This window comes from Pogona vitticeps, chromosome 2 (assembly GCF_051106095.1).
Source record: "Pogona vitticeps strain Pit_001003342236 chromosome 2, PviZW2.1, whole genome shotgun sequence".
In the NCBI taxonomy this organism is placed as follows: Eukaryota; Metazoa; Chordata; class Lepidosauria; order Squamata; family Agamidae; genus Pogona; species Pogona vitticeps.
This window is the reverse complement of record NC_135784.1, coordinates 14,024,229-14,037,252: the sequence shown is the minus strand read 5'-3', so window position 1 is coordinate 14,037,252 and position 13,024 is coordinate 14,024,229. Positions and strand designations below refer to the sequence as shown.

The 13,024-nt window shown below is 41.9% G+C and overlaps 1 protein-coding gene across 4 annotated transcripts in view; it reads right to left on the bottom strand.

Moving 5' to 3' along the window:
• The window catches only part of LOC110070029 (uncharacterized), a 44,020-nt gene that overhangs the window by 7,886 nt on the left and 23,110 nt on the right, over positions 1-13,024 (bottom strand). The window contains exon 1 of one of the 4 annotated variants that reach the window (XM_078387577.1): positions 7,478-9,416. The exons of 1 other annotated variant lie outside the window; for it this stretch is intronic. The gene's annotated coding sequence lies outside the window, so the exon portion shown is untranslated. Of the gene's footprint in view, positions 1-4,988; positions 7,180-7,477; positions 9,417-13,024 lie in introns of those variants that run through there. 2 more of the 4 variants (XM_078387578.1, XM_078387579.1) reach the window with 2 other exon arrangements.

Here is a 13,024-nt window from a genome sequence, read left to right as displayed (position 1 = left end):
ATATAAGAGGAATGGAAGACAGTTAAAGATCAGTTAGGACTATGAGTTAGAGTCAGGGAATTCAGTTAGGGATTTCAGTTAAGGATATCAGTTTGAGAGAAGCAGTTTAGGCAGCTAGGACCAGTATTGTGTTAGAGAGGAATAGAGAGATAAAGAACAAAATAAGAAATGAATAAATACCTTGATTAACATGATTCTTCACAAGCAAATATAAATGTTATCAAAGCACAGTTTATTGAATGAATAAAATAAGACCATCCATGATTTACTTTATATAATTTACTTATAAACACTTAAATAAACTTTGTTTTATTGACTAACACTGATTTAAGAGTCATATTTAATAGAGTGAGGAATAAATCCTCTGGTGGCAGTGAAAAGGGTTGAAAAGTAAATGTCATACCCAAAAGTGAACCTGGGTTGTGTGGAAGAACAAACAGGGGAACTAGGGGTGTGTGACATAACGTAGTGGCAGCGGTGAGAGCCGAAAGAAATCCAGTGAGCCAGACTAAAGTGAAATTTATTTGGCTGGCCACGAATGAAAAAGAAATCCAATGAGTCAAAATTAAAGAGAAGTTTTCTGAGTCTGAGATTCAAAGAGAAGGAATACCAGAAAGCCAAAAGTAAAGGAAAATCTCTGAGTCTAGGAGACTTGTTTGAATAGTAAATAGTCAAGGTGAAGGAGTAGGCCCTAGGGCTGAAGGGATAGCTTGGAAGGGACTCCAAATCACTAGGACTTATTAATAAGAAAAACAAGTAAAAGACTCTAAAGAGATTTCTAAAGAGTTTACCTCAAGCTGAGAGAGAAAGGACAAGAAAACATCTAGCTTTAAAATCCCAAAGCTCTGAGGAAAGGGAGCACTGAAGGGAAATAAAGTGGATGCCTAAGTCCAGAGAAATAGCTGAGGAAAGGCTTATCAGAAAAGAAATATTGCTTGGAAAATCTGGGTGTCTGTAGACCAAGAGATACAAAGTAAAAGACACAAAAGGAACAGCGAGGCTTGAAGCTCAAAGACACAAAGTAGAGGTCTTAAGCCGCCAAAAGAAAGCTACTTAGTTTAAATCTACCGTATTTTTCGCTCTATAAGACGCACTCCCCACCAAAAAAAGTGTGGGGGGGAGTCTGTGTGTCTTATGGAGCGAAGCTGGTGATTTCACCCCCACTGGCCCCGTGGGGTGGGGTGAGCGTACCAAGGGTCTGAGTGTGCCTTCCAGGCCCCTTGGGAGGCTTCCCCCACGGGGCCAGCGAGGGAGAAATCGCCACCTTCAGGGACTCCTCTGAATCATTCCCAAGCCTCAAAAAAGTCCCAGAAAGTGGCTATTTTGCCCCCTCTGGCCCTTAAGACCTAAAGAAATTCCCTCAATTTAAAAAGGGAGATTGCCCTGAATCTTTTCTAATTTCATTTGCTGGGACTATAGCATAACAGGATAGGAACGCATGCTGGTACTAAGATATTTAATTAGTGGTGAAATGTCTGAAATTTATGCTAATATTTCAGAAGACCAAGCTAGAGATTATGAGATCTTTAAGAAATTAATTTTATCAAGATTTGGAATAACCAGTGAAAATGGTTGTTGTGGGTTTTTCGGGCTCTTTGGCTGTGTTCTGAAGGTTATTCTTCCTGACGTTTCGCCAGTCTCTGTGGCCGGCATCTTCAGAGGACAACAACCAGTGAAAACCTCAGACGCAAATTTAGACAGTTAAGTAAGAAGCTTGAAGAGTCATATTCACAATTTGGGGCAAATCTGGTTAAATACAGTGGTGCCCCGCATAGCGAGGTTAATCTGTTCTGGATTAACCGTCGCTATGAGGAAACATTGCTAAATGGAAAGTAAAAACCCATTGGAACGCATTAAACGTCATTTAATGTGTCCCAATGGGGCCCAAACTCACCGTTCAGAGAAGTTCCTCCATAGCGCCGCCATTTTCGCACCCTTGGTAAGCGAGGGCAGGGTGCGAAAACGCTGCGCGTGGGCATTTTGGGCGTCCGGCAGCCATTTTGGAACCGCTGATCAGCTGTTTAAGAAACATCGCAATGCAATGTTTTGCCTATTCTAAACATCGCAATGCGATTGCATTAGCCATCCCAAAAAATGGATCGTTATGCGAGGCACCACTGTATTTACAAAAATGAACGGAGCAATCTAATATGCGAACTTTGCAGGATATGCAGGACCTCATAGGACTGGAACAATTTTATTCAGCTTTGCCTGCTGAATTAAGATATTTAGTTAGAGACAAACAACCTAAAATAGTACAACAGGCTAGTGAATCTACAGATTTAATATCAGAGATTAGGAGTTCAAAATATTCTGAAGTGAAATTGGGCAGAAACTGAAGAAAAAGAGAACCTAAAGATTTCCACAAAACCAACAAATATACAGATGGAAGCCATTTTAGAGAAAGACCCTCAGACCAGTACCAACAGAAAGATAAAAGCTTTGAAGGAATGGGAGACAGAAGCACTTATAATGAACAAAGACATTTAAAAACTTGTTTTGTCGAAAAGCAGGCCATTTTATTTCAAATTGTGAATTTATTCAAAACAAAGAAATGGGACAACAGAAAACAGGGGGAGTTGTGCCTAAAAAGATGTACTATATACAAAAGCAGGATGAAGGGTCGGAGACAAACCAGCAGAATGGCAGTTTAACTGACACGGTGACACAGGACCAGCTGCCTCCACTAGCAGAGATAGTCTACTGCTATCACATTAAAACCAACAGGGAATTGATGAAGTCATCTGGAGAAAATATTTACATTACTAATATCAAATATTTAGCTTTGAGAGATTCATGTTCTCAAATAACAGTATGTCATATTGATTTTATTCCACAGGAAAATATCATTCCAAATGAGAAAATTGCAGTTAAAGGAATTGGGACAGAATTAAGTAAGTTACCCATGGCTAAAGTGCATATAAGGTATAAAGAGTGGACTGGTAAATTTAAAATAGCTGTCTCAGATCAGATCCATACGCCTTGTTTAATTGGTTTAGATTTAATTAATTATATCAAAACTGGTATGATCACCACATGCTCAGAGACAGAAAAGATAGAAAATCCTTATGGTAATAGTGAGGTTCCTGAGGAAGATATAAGTGTCTGTCAATCACCTGAACTTGCAGGAGGCGTAGATTTAATAAAGTCTCAGAAAAAGAGTTTTAAACAGAAACAAGAAAATTATACGCTGCAGCAATCTTTTAATGCAGTCAAAGAAGAACCAGTAATTCCAGAATTCCCTAAAAGAGTCTTTATAGATAAAAATATCCACAAACAAATGGATATCCCTTGTGAGTACAGAGAGATGTCTGGAGTTGAAAAAGAGGTTTGTAATAAGATGAGACATGTTAAGGGTGGTTTCATATATACAAGCTCACAAGGTAGTCAGAATACACCCACTACAGCAACTGGAGAAAATGGGGGAGAAAAAAATTGCTAGAGAGTCAGAGTAATAAATGGGTAGAAGAAAGTTGTAAGGGTATGAGAAAGCCCAATGAAAGGAATTTTGCCCAGGAGCTAAAGGAGAATAATAGCTCAGAGAATTGTTTAAAAGAGTTTCAAAATAACACTCTAATATTTCCTGAAAGCCCTGAGAGACTCTATATAGATAAAGATCTTATACCTAAGGAAAAGTCTTTAGCAATATCAGAGCCTAGTTTAAAAATGACTCCTGAAAAAAAGGAAAACTTGCACGAGGATCAGGAAACATCATGCTATCCTGAGGTTGTGAAACTGAAAACTTTAGAGGGAAATAAATTGCAATCAGCAGAAGTAGTATCTAGGGAAAGGATGCAGCTAATTGAAAAAGCTGGTCATTCTGTGTCTGCACAAGTAGCTAAAACCAAGCAACAAGAAACCCTAAGAATAAAGAAATAGAACTAGATAAAATTAAATGTACATCTAAGATTAATCAAGTAGATAAAATGGAAATGCAAGGAGTACTAAGTAATTTTACTCTAGTCATAGAAAAAATAAAAGAAGATAGAATGAAAGCTATGATAAGGATAACAGGCTATACCCAGCGTTGGGAAAAAAATTCCAGATATATAGCCTCTCCTTTAAAAATATGAAAGTTAAAAGAAAACACAAGATGATCCAGCGGTTGAGCAGATGTAAAGAGGCCCTGGAAAAGCTGCAGACTATATTAAAGAAAAGTTGGCGTAGTATCCAGAGAGGTCATCATATCCAGAGAGGTCATGTCCAGAGACGTTGTTGTGTCCAAAGAGATTGTGTCGTGAGAGTTCCAGAGTGACTTCAAGATCATCACTGTAGCAGGATTCAAACCAGGAGGCGTGATGAGCGAAGCAGACAACAAGAAAGACCGAGCAGTGAGAGACATTTCATTGAGAACTGGAAGGAAAGATTGTTAATTAACTGGATATTGCAAAGACCGAAACCCTATGTGAAGTTATGAACTATGAAATACAACACCAAAAAATTTGCAAGAGGGACACAAGATCCGAAAGACTTTGATGGTGAGACCCAAAGCAAAAGAAAGACTCAGAATAAGATTGCAGATGCATTGTCGAGAAGACCCAATGTATAACAGAAAGAAATGTGACGCAGTACAAGAAGACTGAAGAGGGAAGAAAAAAACCCTGTAACAACAAGTAGTAAATAAACAAAAATGTAAATGTAATAAAATGCAAACTGTACAAAATTAAATTGTTATAACTGAATGTAATAAAACTGAAAAAAATGTAAGTTATATAGTATAAGAAATGTTAAATATGTAATGAGATAAGTAATAAAAGTGGTGATATATGTAATGGAAAGTTAAAAGAAGAAAAAGTTAAAAGAGGTAATGGAGAAAAAAAATATAAGTATGAAATGGATAACCATTCAATGTTTAAAGGTTTGTACAGTGGTGCCCTGCATAGCGAGGTTAATCCGTTCCGGATTAACCCTCGCTATGTGAAAACATCGTTAAACGGATCAAGAAAACCCAACATTGTTTAATGCGTTCCAATGGGCCCCAAACTTACTGTTATGCAATGTTTTCCCCATCGGCAGCGTTTTTTGTGCCCTCGGTAAGCGAGGGCAGGGCGCGAAAACGCTGTGCACGGCCATTTTGGGTCGCGCGGTGGCCATTTTGGAGCCGCCGAACAGCTGATTGTCGGGAGTCGCAATGCGAAGATTGGTAACCGAAACGCTTACCGGTCTTCGCAATGTGATTTTCGCCCACTGGGGCCATCGGTAAGCGATCGCATTAGCGATCGGAAAAACCTCATCACTATGCGATTTCATCGTTATACAGTGTGCTCGTTAAGCGAGGCACCACTGTATATTGAAAAAGAAAATTCTCTCATAAGTTGTACATGAGGGTAAGTCACTGTAAAGTTTACCCCCATGATACAAACTTTTCCAAGGGGGGAGGTATGTGACGGACAGGGGAACTAGGGGTGTGTGACGTTATATTTAAATTCCTTGGTAAAAGCTTTACCAAAAACATAAAAAAGGATCTAGAAGCAAGGGAATATAAATGATCTAATATCAAGGAAATATAAATATAAATGCTATGATTTATTGTCCCCTAGAGAGGATCAGTCACTGGAAGAAGGTCTGCCTGAAGAGAAAGGTCTTTACCTGCTTGTGGAAGGACAGGAAAGATGGGGCCAGCCTGGCCTCCGCGGGGAGGGAGTCCCAGAGAAGGGGTTGGAGGACTGAGAGAAAGGCCTCTCCTGATGATCTGAACCCCTGGACAGGCTCATAAAAGGAAACGCAGCTCTTGAGATAGCTTGGTTCCAAGAGATTTAGAGCTTTATAAGTTAGAACCAGCACATTGAACCCAGCCAAAGAATGTGTAACTATGAACAGGTCACACTTGTCCATGAAAACTGCAGCTGGAGCACTACTTTTAACAGTGCCAAGGAACTCCAGGCAGAGCTGCTGCTGAAGACCACGCCAATCCTGCAGTGAAGGCAAATCGTGGCAGATGGGCATCGGAGAAGAGCTCCCTTCAAAGCCCTCAGGACGGCCATTCTGTAAGAACTGCACTGGATGCTCTGAATGTTCCTGCCTGAAGTTGATGCTTCCCTACAAAGCCCTAGCCAGCTTGGCTCTCCCAGAGATTTTGAGACAGAAGCTCTCCCTAGATTTCCTCCATCATGAGGCCTGCTTGGGGGAGGCCCTCTCTGTGGCCCAAGGGTTGAGAGCAACACATACTGAGGTGATGTAGAAGAAAGGGGAGCTGCTGTTGTTGCATCCTAGCTCGAGTAGATTATATGAGCTGGGCTATAAACACTGCATTATCAAGACAAAGAGAAACAAGATGACTATTAACAGGGAAGCATGCAAAGTCCCATACTTAGAGATGGAAAAATATGCTCCAACATAAAGTGGGTGACATCCACATTCTCAGTAATATATTTGATCAGTGTGGTGGGACAGAAAGCCGGACAGCCGGAAGGAACTACAGTACATAGCCAGCCAAATCAGCATAAGGAATCATGTCCAGACAGATCAAAGGAAGTAATATGGCATCTTATTTCTGTTTTGGTCAGACCCACCTGGAATCCTGTGTCCACTTCTGGACATAGGAGATTTTTAAAAGGATCTGGAGAAGCTGGAAGGTGTTCAGAAGAGAGCTGGTGACTTCTTGTGTAACTGTGTAAAAACTTGTTACACTGCTCACTACCTAACAGCAATGGCTCACTGGTAACTGTGTTTCCCGTAACTAGTTACTTCTAAGCTTTTTTTCTCCTTGCATCCTTTTCTTCTTAACTTTTTCTGGAACACCTCAGAAGTGACATTAGAAGTTTTTGGAGGTGTGTATGTGTGGGCAATCTGAGTTTACAACATCCCCAGACCAGCTGGGCCACTGGAGTGGTCATCTAGAAAAGGAAATATTTCAAGATTTGGGAAACAGCAAAAGTGCCTGCAGTTTATTTAATGTCCAAATGCCTCAGGAAACTCAGATAAAGAGGGGAGGAGAGCAGGTGTCACAACGAAACTTACAATCCCTGATACCCCGCAATAGTTGTAGCTAAAGCAGCTCTCCGTTCTCACATTCCCCCCCCCACCCCAGAAATAGTACGTAAGTATTTTATGAGGGAACAAATCCTGCCTTGATTATCTCTCAGAATGAGTGCTTTTACCTGTTTGCTGACGTGGGCTTATTAGGCAGAAGCAGAGATAACCTGAGGTCATTCACAAGCACAATAAAATTGATAAGAATTATTTCCATCAAGTCTGTGGGGTGAAACCAGGAGAAAATAAATTGCCTCCAGAAATAATACAATACCTGTTCTGGGAAAAGTTTATTTTTGGATTAAATTTCCCTGAATCCTCCGGCCACCCTGGCAGGTGCTATGCTGGATGGAGGATTCTGGGACATGTAGTCCAAAGAGAAGCATTTTGTTCCTCCACATGATAAAATGGACAAAGGAGAAAGTGCAGGATGGAATAATGAGGCTGAAAGCATGAGGTGAAGTTAGATGGAAGGGAAAAGGTCACACAGGAAGAAAAGATTCACCTGCAGAAAATCAGGGGTGATGCTTCTTCGTTTCCAGCCCTTCCCTCCAGGTAAAGCTCACTCGGGTCCTGAATGCCCAGCAGTTGAGCCGAAAGGCTGAGGAAGAAAAAGACACACAAGGACCTTCTTCTGAGGGGGAAGGATTTGGAGGAGTCAGAAAAAGAAGGGGGCAGAAGAGCGATGCAGTATTGAGGAGATCCAGGGAAATCCAGATGGCCACCAGAGAAGGGCTTTGGGCTTCTTCTTTTTTTAATTAAAAGTACTAACAATCTATCCAGCGCTCGGAAGAGTTATGGACGTTTCCAAAGATCCCTTTTCAGATTGGCGCCTCCGGAGCAAGAAAAAGAAGAGCACTTCCGGTAAAAACGGCTTCCCCTTCCTCTCCATATATTTTTTTCTCCCTCTCTAGGAATTCCAGACTCTGTTGCTCTTAACCCCTTCAGAGCCAAATTCTAAGATCTTTCCTGTGTTTCGCCCGCAGGAGGCCAAAGGAAAAGATTCCTGGCTTGCAATTATAATTATTTTTTTCCTGGTTTCTACCACTGTAAATAAACTCCTTTTATTTCCGCCTTTGGAATTTACAGGGCATTACTGGAAACAACTATCCTTAAAAATTTTCCCTTGGAATTTATACAGCATTTTCGTGAATTAAAAACCCATTTTCTGTGGGGTTTTTTTTTCCTAACGTGATCATATTACTCAACCAAGAAGTTGAAGTCTTTGACTAAATCCTTCCTGGCAAGAGATTCAAAATGCCTGAGGAAGAGGAGGCACTGAAATTCGAGGTGGAGGGCTTGGAAAAGCCCACAGTGCTGTTTTTTTTATGGATCTACTCAAATGTAAGCCCCTTCAAGCTGAATGGACTTTAAAGGTTAAAGTTCCCCTTGACAATTTTTGTCCAGTCGTGTTCGACTCTAGGGGGCGGTGCTCATCCCCGTTTCCAAGCCATAGAGCCAGCCTATTGTCCGAAGACAATCTTCCGTGGTCACATGGCCAATGCGACTTAGACACGGAACACTGTTACCTTCCCACCGAGGTGGTTCCTATTTATCTACTTGCATTTGCATGCTTTCGAACCGCTAGGTTGGCGGGAGCTGGGACAAGTGACGGGAGCTTCCTCCGTTGCGTGGATTCGATCTTACGACTGCTGGTCTTCTGACCCTGCAGCACAGGCTTCTGCGGTTTAGCCCGCAGTGCCACCACGTCCCTTTACTTCCAGGTAAATGGATCGAGTAGGGCAGCACACGCTCTCCCTCTGCTCGGAATGAAAACAAGGTTCTGGATGTGAAAAAATCCGAAGTATTCTCCTTGGGTTCCGAGACAGACGAAGAGAAAAAAAGACCCAACATGGAAGAAGAAGGTCAAAGATTTCAGGGAACATCTGAAAGGGAGAAAGGCCTTTATTTATTGGTCTCAGAAGGTTGAACAATCGAAAGCCTGTGGCTTCCTTGATGGAGCCTCTCAATCTCACATTCGCACTTCCTCTCTTCCTGCTGCTTTCCACTTCTGGGGCCACCACTGTGAAACAGTGGTTCAGCCCAAAGGGGTGGGACTAAAAAAGAGAAGGGCTGAGAGTAAGAGGACCTTGAACTAGAAAGAGCAGGAGAGCTACAGGGGTCTGAGCTGCTCTTGCTATTTAGATGGTCGAGGGGGCTTTGAAGATGCCACACATGGCACTGATCCTTCTGTGTCATGGATACCCAACCCAGTTGAGGAAGATGTCTTGAATTTGTGTCTGAATGTGAATTCAAAGGTATACTTGTGCTTTGCAATTTCACAAGCAACCTCTGTATTGGTGCTGTTGCCTAGGCCTCCAGTGCACAAAATGTAGCGTTCTGTTGTAGTTTTCATGTTGTCTGTTACAATGGCGCCTCGCTTAACGACGTTAATTCATTCTAAAGAAATCGCTGTAGAATGAAAATGTCGTAAAGCGAAAATAAAAAAACCATGGAAACGCATTAATGTGTTCCAATGGGCTAAAAACTCACAGTCCAGCAAAGATCCTCAATACAGCGGCCATTTTCAGTACCTGTATAGCGAGGAATCCGTCCCTAAGCACAGGGGGGAGCCATTTCGAGCACCCGGCGGCCAATTTGAAAGCCCGACAATTAGTTGTTTTGATCGTCGTAATCCAAAGAATCGGTTCCCGAAGCAGGGAACCGATCTTCGCAAAGTGAAAAAAACCCATTTAAAACATCATTTTGCGATCGCAAAAACATCATCGTGAAGTAGATTCGTCGTAATGTGGGGTAATCGTTAAGCAGGGCACGACTGTATATATTTGTGCATAAGATTCATTTTATGAAATTGTGTTTGCACAGTTTTTCAATAGGAATCAGCAGATAGTAATAGTAGGAGTGGATACGGGACTCCTACTCCAGCCCATGCATACTAGCCCCCACCTTGTTTAATTTCTATATCAATGGCTTAGTTGGATATTTAAGTAACCCCAATTTTCACCAACCAAAACTTGCCTCTCACCCAATTTCAACTCTACTTTATGCTGACGATGCCGTTTTATTGTCAACTACGTGTGTAGGATTTTCTGAGATCTTTCTCCACCTACTGTAATGAAGAACAACTAATAATTAACTATGCTAAAACTAAGATTATGGTGGTGAGTAGAAAGAGAATAAAGCATAAATGGTCTCTAAATGGACACCCTGTAGAGCAAATAGTATGCTATAAATACCTTGGCATAGTTTTTCATTGTTCAGGATCCTGGCTTACTCATGTAAACCACACAGCAATGAGTGCCCAGAAAAATACTGGGGCAATAACAAGATTTTTTCATACTGTTGGGGGCAAACATGTACCATCGGCAATACAAGTTTTTAAGGCCAGGACTATTTCACAAATGCTTTATGGTTCTCAACTATTTGCGTATGCTAATCTACAACCTCTGGAGATGGTTCAGACCAAATTTGCGAGAGCCATTCTTGGAGTTCCACCTTGTACTTCCAATGTGGCTCTTCGCTTCGAGGTCGGGTTAGTATCCATTAAAGCACAGGCTAAATTCCTTATGCTGAAATACTGGCTTAAACTGATTTTTTTCATCAGAAGGCTTGGCCCCACTGACTCTACTAGATTCCTTTCAGTCAGAGTGGAAGAAGCACATAGCAGAAGAGATATCGAAAATTGGCTTTTCTCCCAGCATACTTATAGCAATGGGTCTTCCGGATGCAATTAAAGTGGTGAAGTTAAGGGTATGGGACATTGAATTACAGGATCATGTTGGCCAGTTAGGGAAATATAACTTCCTTAAGAAATCTGCTTTTATCACCTCCTCGTATTTAGCCAGCACTATGTATGGAAGTGAGAGCTGGACCATAAAGAAAGCTGACCACCGAAGAATTGATGCCTTTGAATTGTGGTGCTGGAGGAGACTCTTGAGAGTTCCCTGGACTGCAAAGAGAACAAACCTATCCATTCTAAAGGAAATCAACCCTGAGTGCTCACTGGAAGGACAGATCCTGAAGCTGAGGCTCCAGTACTTTGGACATCTCATGAGAAGAGAAGACTCCTTGGAAAAGACTTTGATGTTGGGAAAGTGTGAAGGCAAGAGGAGAAGGGGACGACCGAGGATGAGATGGTTGGACAGTGTCATCGAAGCAACCAACATGAATTTGACACAACTCCGGGAGGCGGTGGAAGATAGGAGGGCCTGGGGTGCTCTGGTCCATGGGGTCACGAAGAGTCGGACACGACTAAACGACTGAACACATACACAATGTCAGCTAAAGCCATTGGGGCTTTCACACTAGCTAGGCTCAGTGTCTTCCCTTCCAAGCTTCTGGAGGGAAGATTTCGAGGTTTGCCGGCATCAGATTGTCTCTGCCCTTGTAATAATGATAAGGCTGAATCAGTCGGTCATGTTCTTCTTTTTTGTTCCTGCTATTGGGATCTCCGTTTGGAGCTTATATCACCCATTATTTGTAAATCTCCTGGGAGATCAGAGGAGGATTATATGCAGTGGCTACTCTCAGATAATACCCCGTATATCACAAGACAAGTGGCCAAATTCTGTGCTGCAGCAATGGTTGTTCGTAAACAGATGTTTGGGTAGGTGATTTTAGATGGATAATTGTTTTTAATATAACACTGCCTGAAGTTTTATCAATATTAAGGATATATGATGTTATTAATTGGAAAGAAGGGGTTGTTTTATCATGTTTTAATGGAACTTTATTACTCTGCCCGACTTTTCTAAACAAGTATTATATGTATCTTTTTTATACTGAATTGATTTTACTGGTCTTTGACCGTAATAAAGTATACCTACCTACCTACCTACCTACCTACTCTAGCCCGGTAGAATTTGATAGTTTTACCAAATTGGTGCCCACCGTTACTTGGGGCTTCCTATGAAATCCTGAAGCACAAAACAGCTGAAATGGATCTTTGCAGAAACCTGGGGTTTGATCTGCACAGAACAGTAGTGCTGACTCACACGGGCAGTGGAGATGAGGAGAGAGAAATTAAGAATGCTACGGTAAAATTGAGACTAAAATTCAGGAAAGGAGACAGGAATGTTATTGTGCGAATTCCAAACTCCCCATGCAGTTTGTAGACCTGAAAGGTGTGAAGATGAGTCTGTGAGAAGAACTGAATCTAACAGTGAGATGTCCCCTCAATTGTCTAAAGCTGAGGGATTCGGCTCTGCCTTTACAACCTTACCTTCGTGGGTGAAAAAACTGACCATTAGTGGAAGGAGGAAGCCTGAAGGTGGGACCACTGGGGTGGAAAAAGAACCACCAATAGCAAACGATTTCCTGATTTACTTTTTATTTATGTATTGAATGTGTACCCTGCATCATCTAGCAACCAGGCCACTCTGGCCAGCTAACAACAGTATAAACTACAATATTAAAAGATGATAAAAATAAATAAATTAATACAGTACTAGCCAAATAGGGTAAATTAAAACAGATGGCAATAAAGGTGGTAAAAAGGGTGATGGAGAGGATGACAAAAAGGATGGTAAAAGGGAGGGCGAGATCATAATACTCTGGGAAAGCGTGACGGAAGATCCAGGTCTTCAATGCTCCTCCAGTGAGGGTTGCAGGCGGATCTCAATGGGCAGGTTGTTCTGCAGGCGGGGGGCGACTGCCAAGAAGCCCCAATTTCTTATTCTTCCCCTCCGGGCCTCCTTCGGAGTGAAGGTCCTCAACCGTTCCTCCTGCCTGTGAGGAACGGGTATTATGGACAGATCTCTGGCTGGGAGCAGACGTTCTGATAGGTACTGAGTTCCTAAACCATTTAGGGCTTGGAATGATATCACCATAACTTTGAAGTGGATGACGGGGGAAGAGAGAGAAATCATAGAATAACCAACTTGGAAGGGGCCTCCAAGGCCATCGAGTCTAACCTCCTGCTCAATTCAGGAATTCAGATCAAAAGATAGCTGCCAGGTGGTTGTCTGAAGTTTCTCTTGAATGCCTCCAGTGCTGGAGGACTCACCACCTCTCAAGGTCGTTGGTTCCACTGTCCGTACTGCTCTAACAGTTAGGATGTTTTTCCCGATGCTCAATCATAATCTGGCTTCCT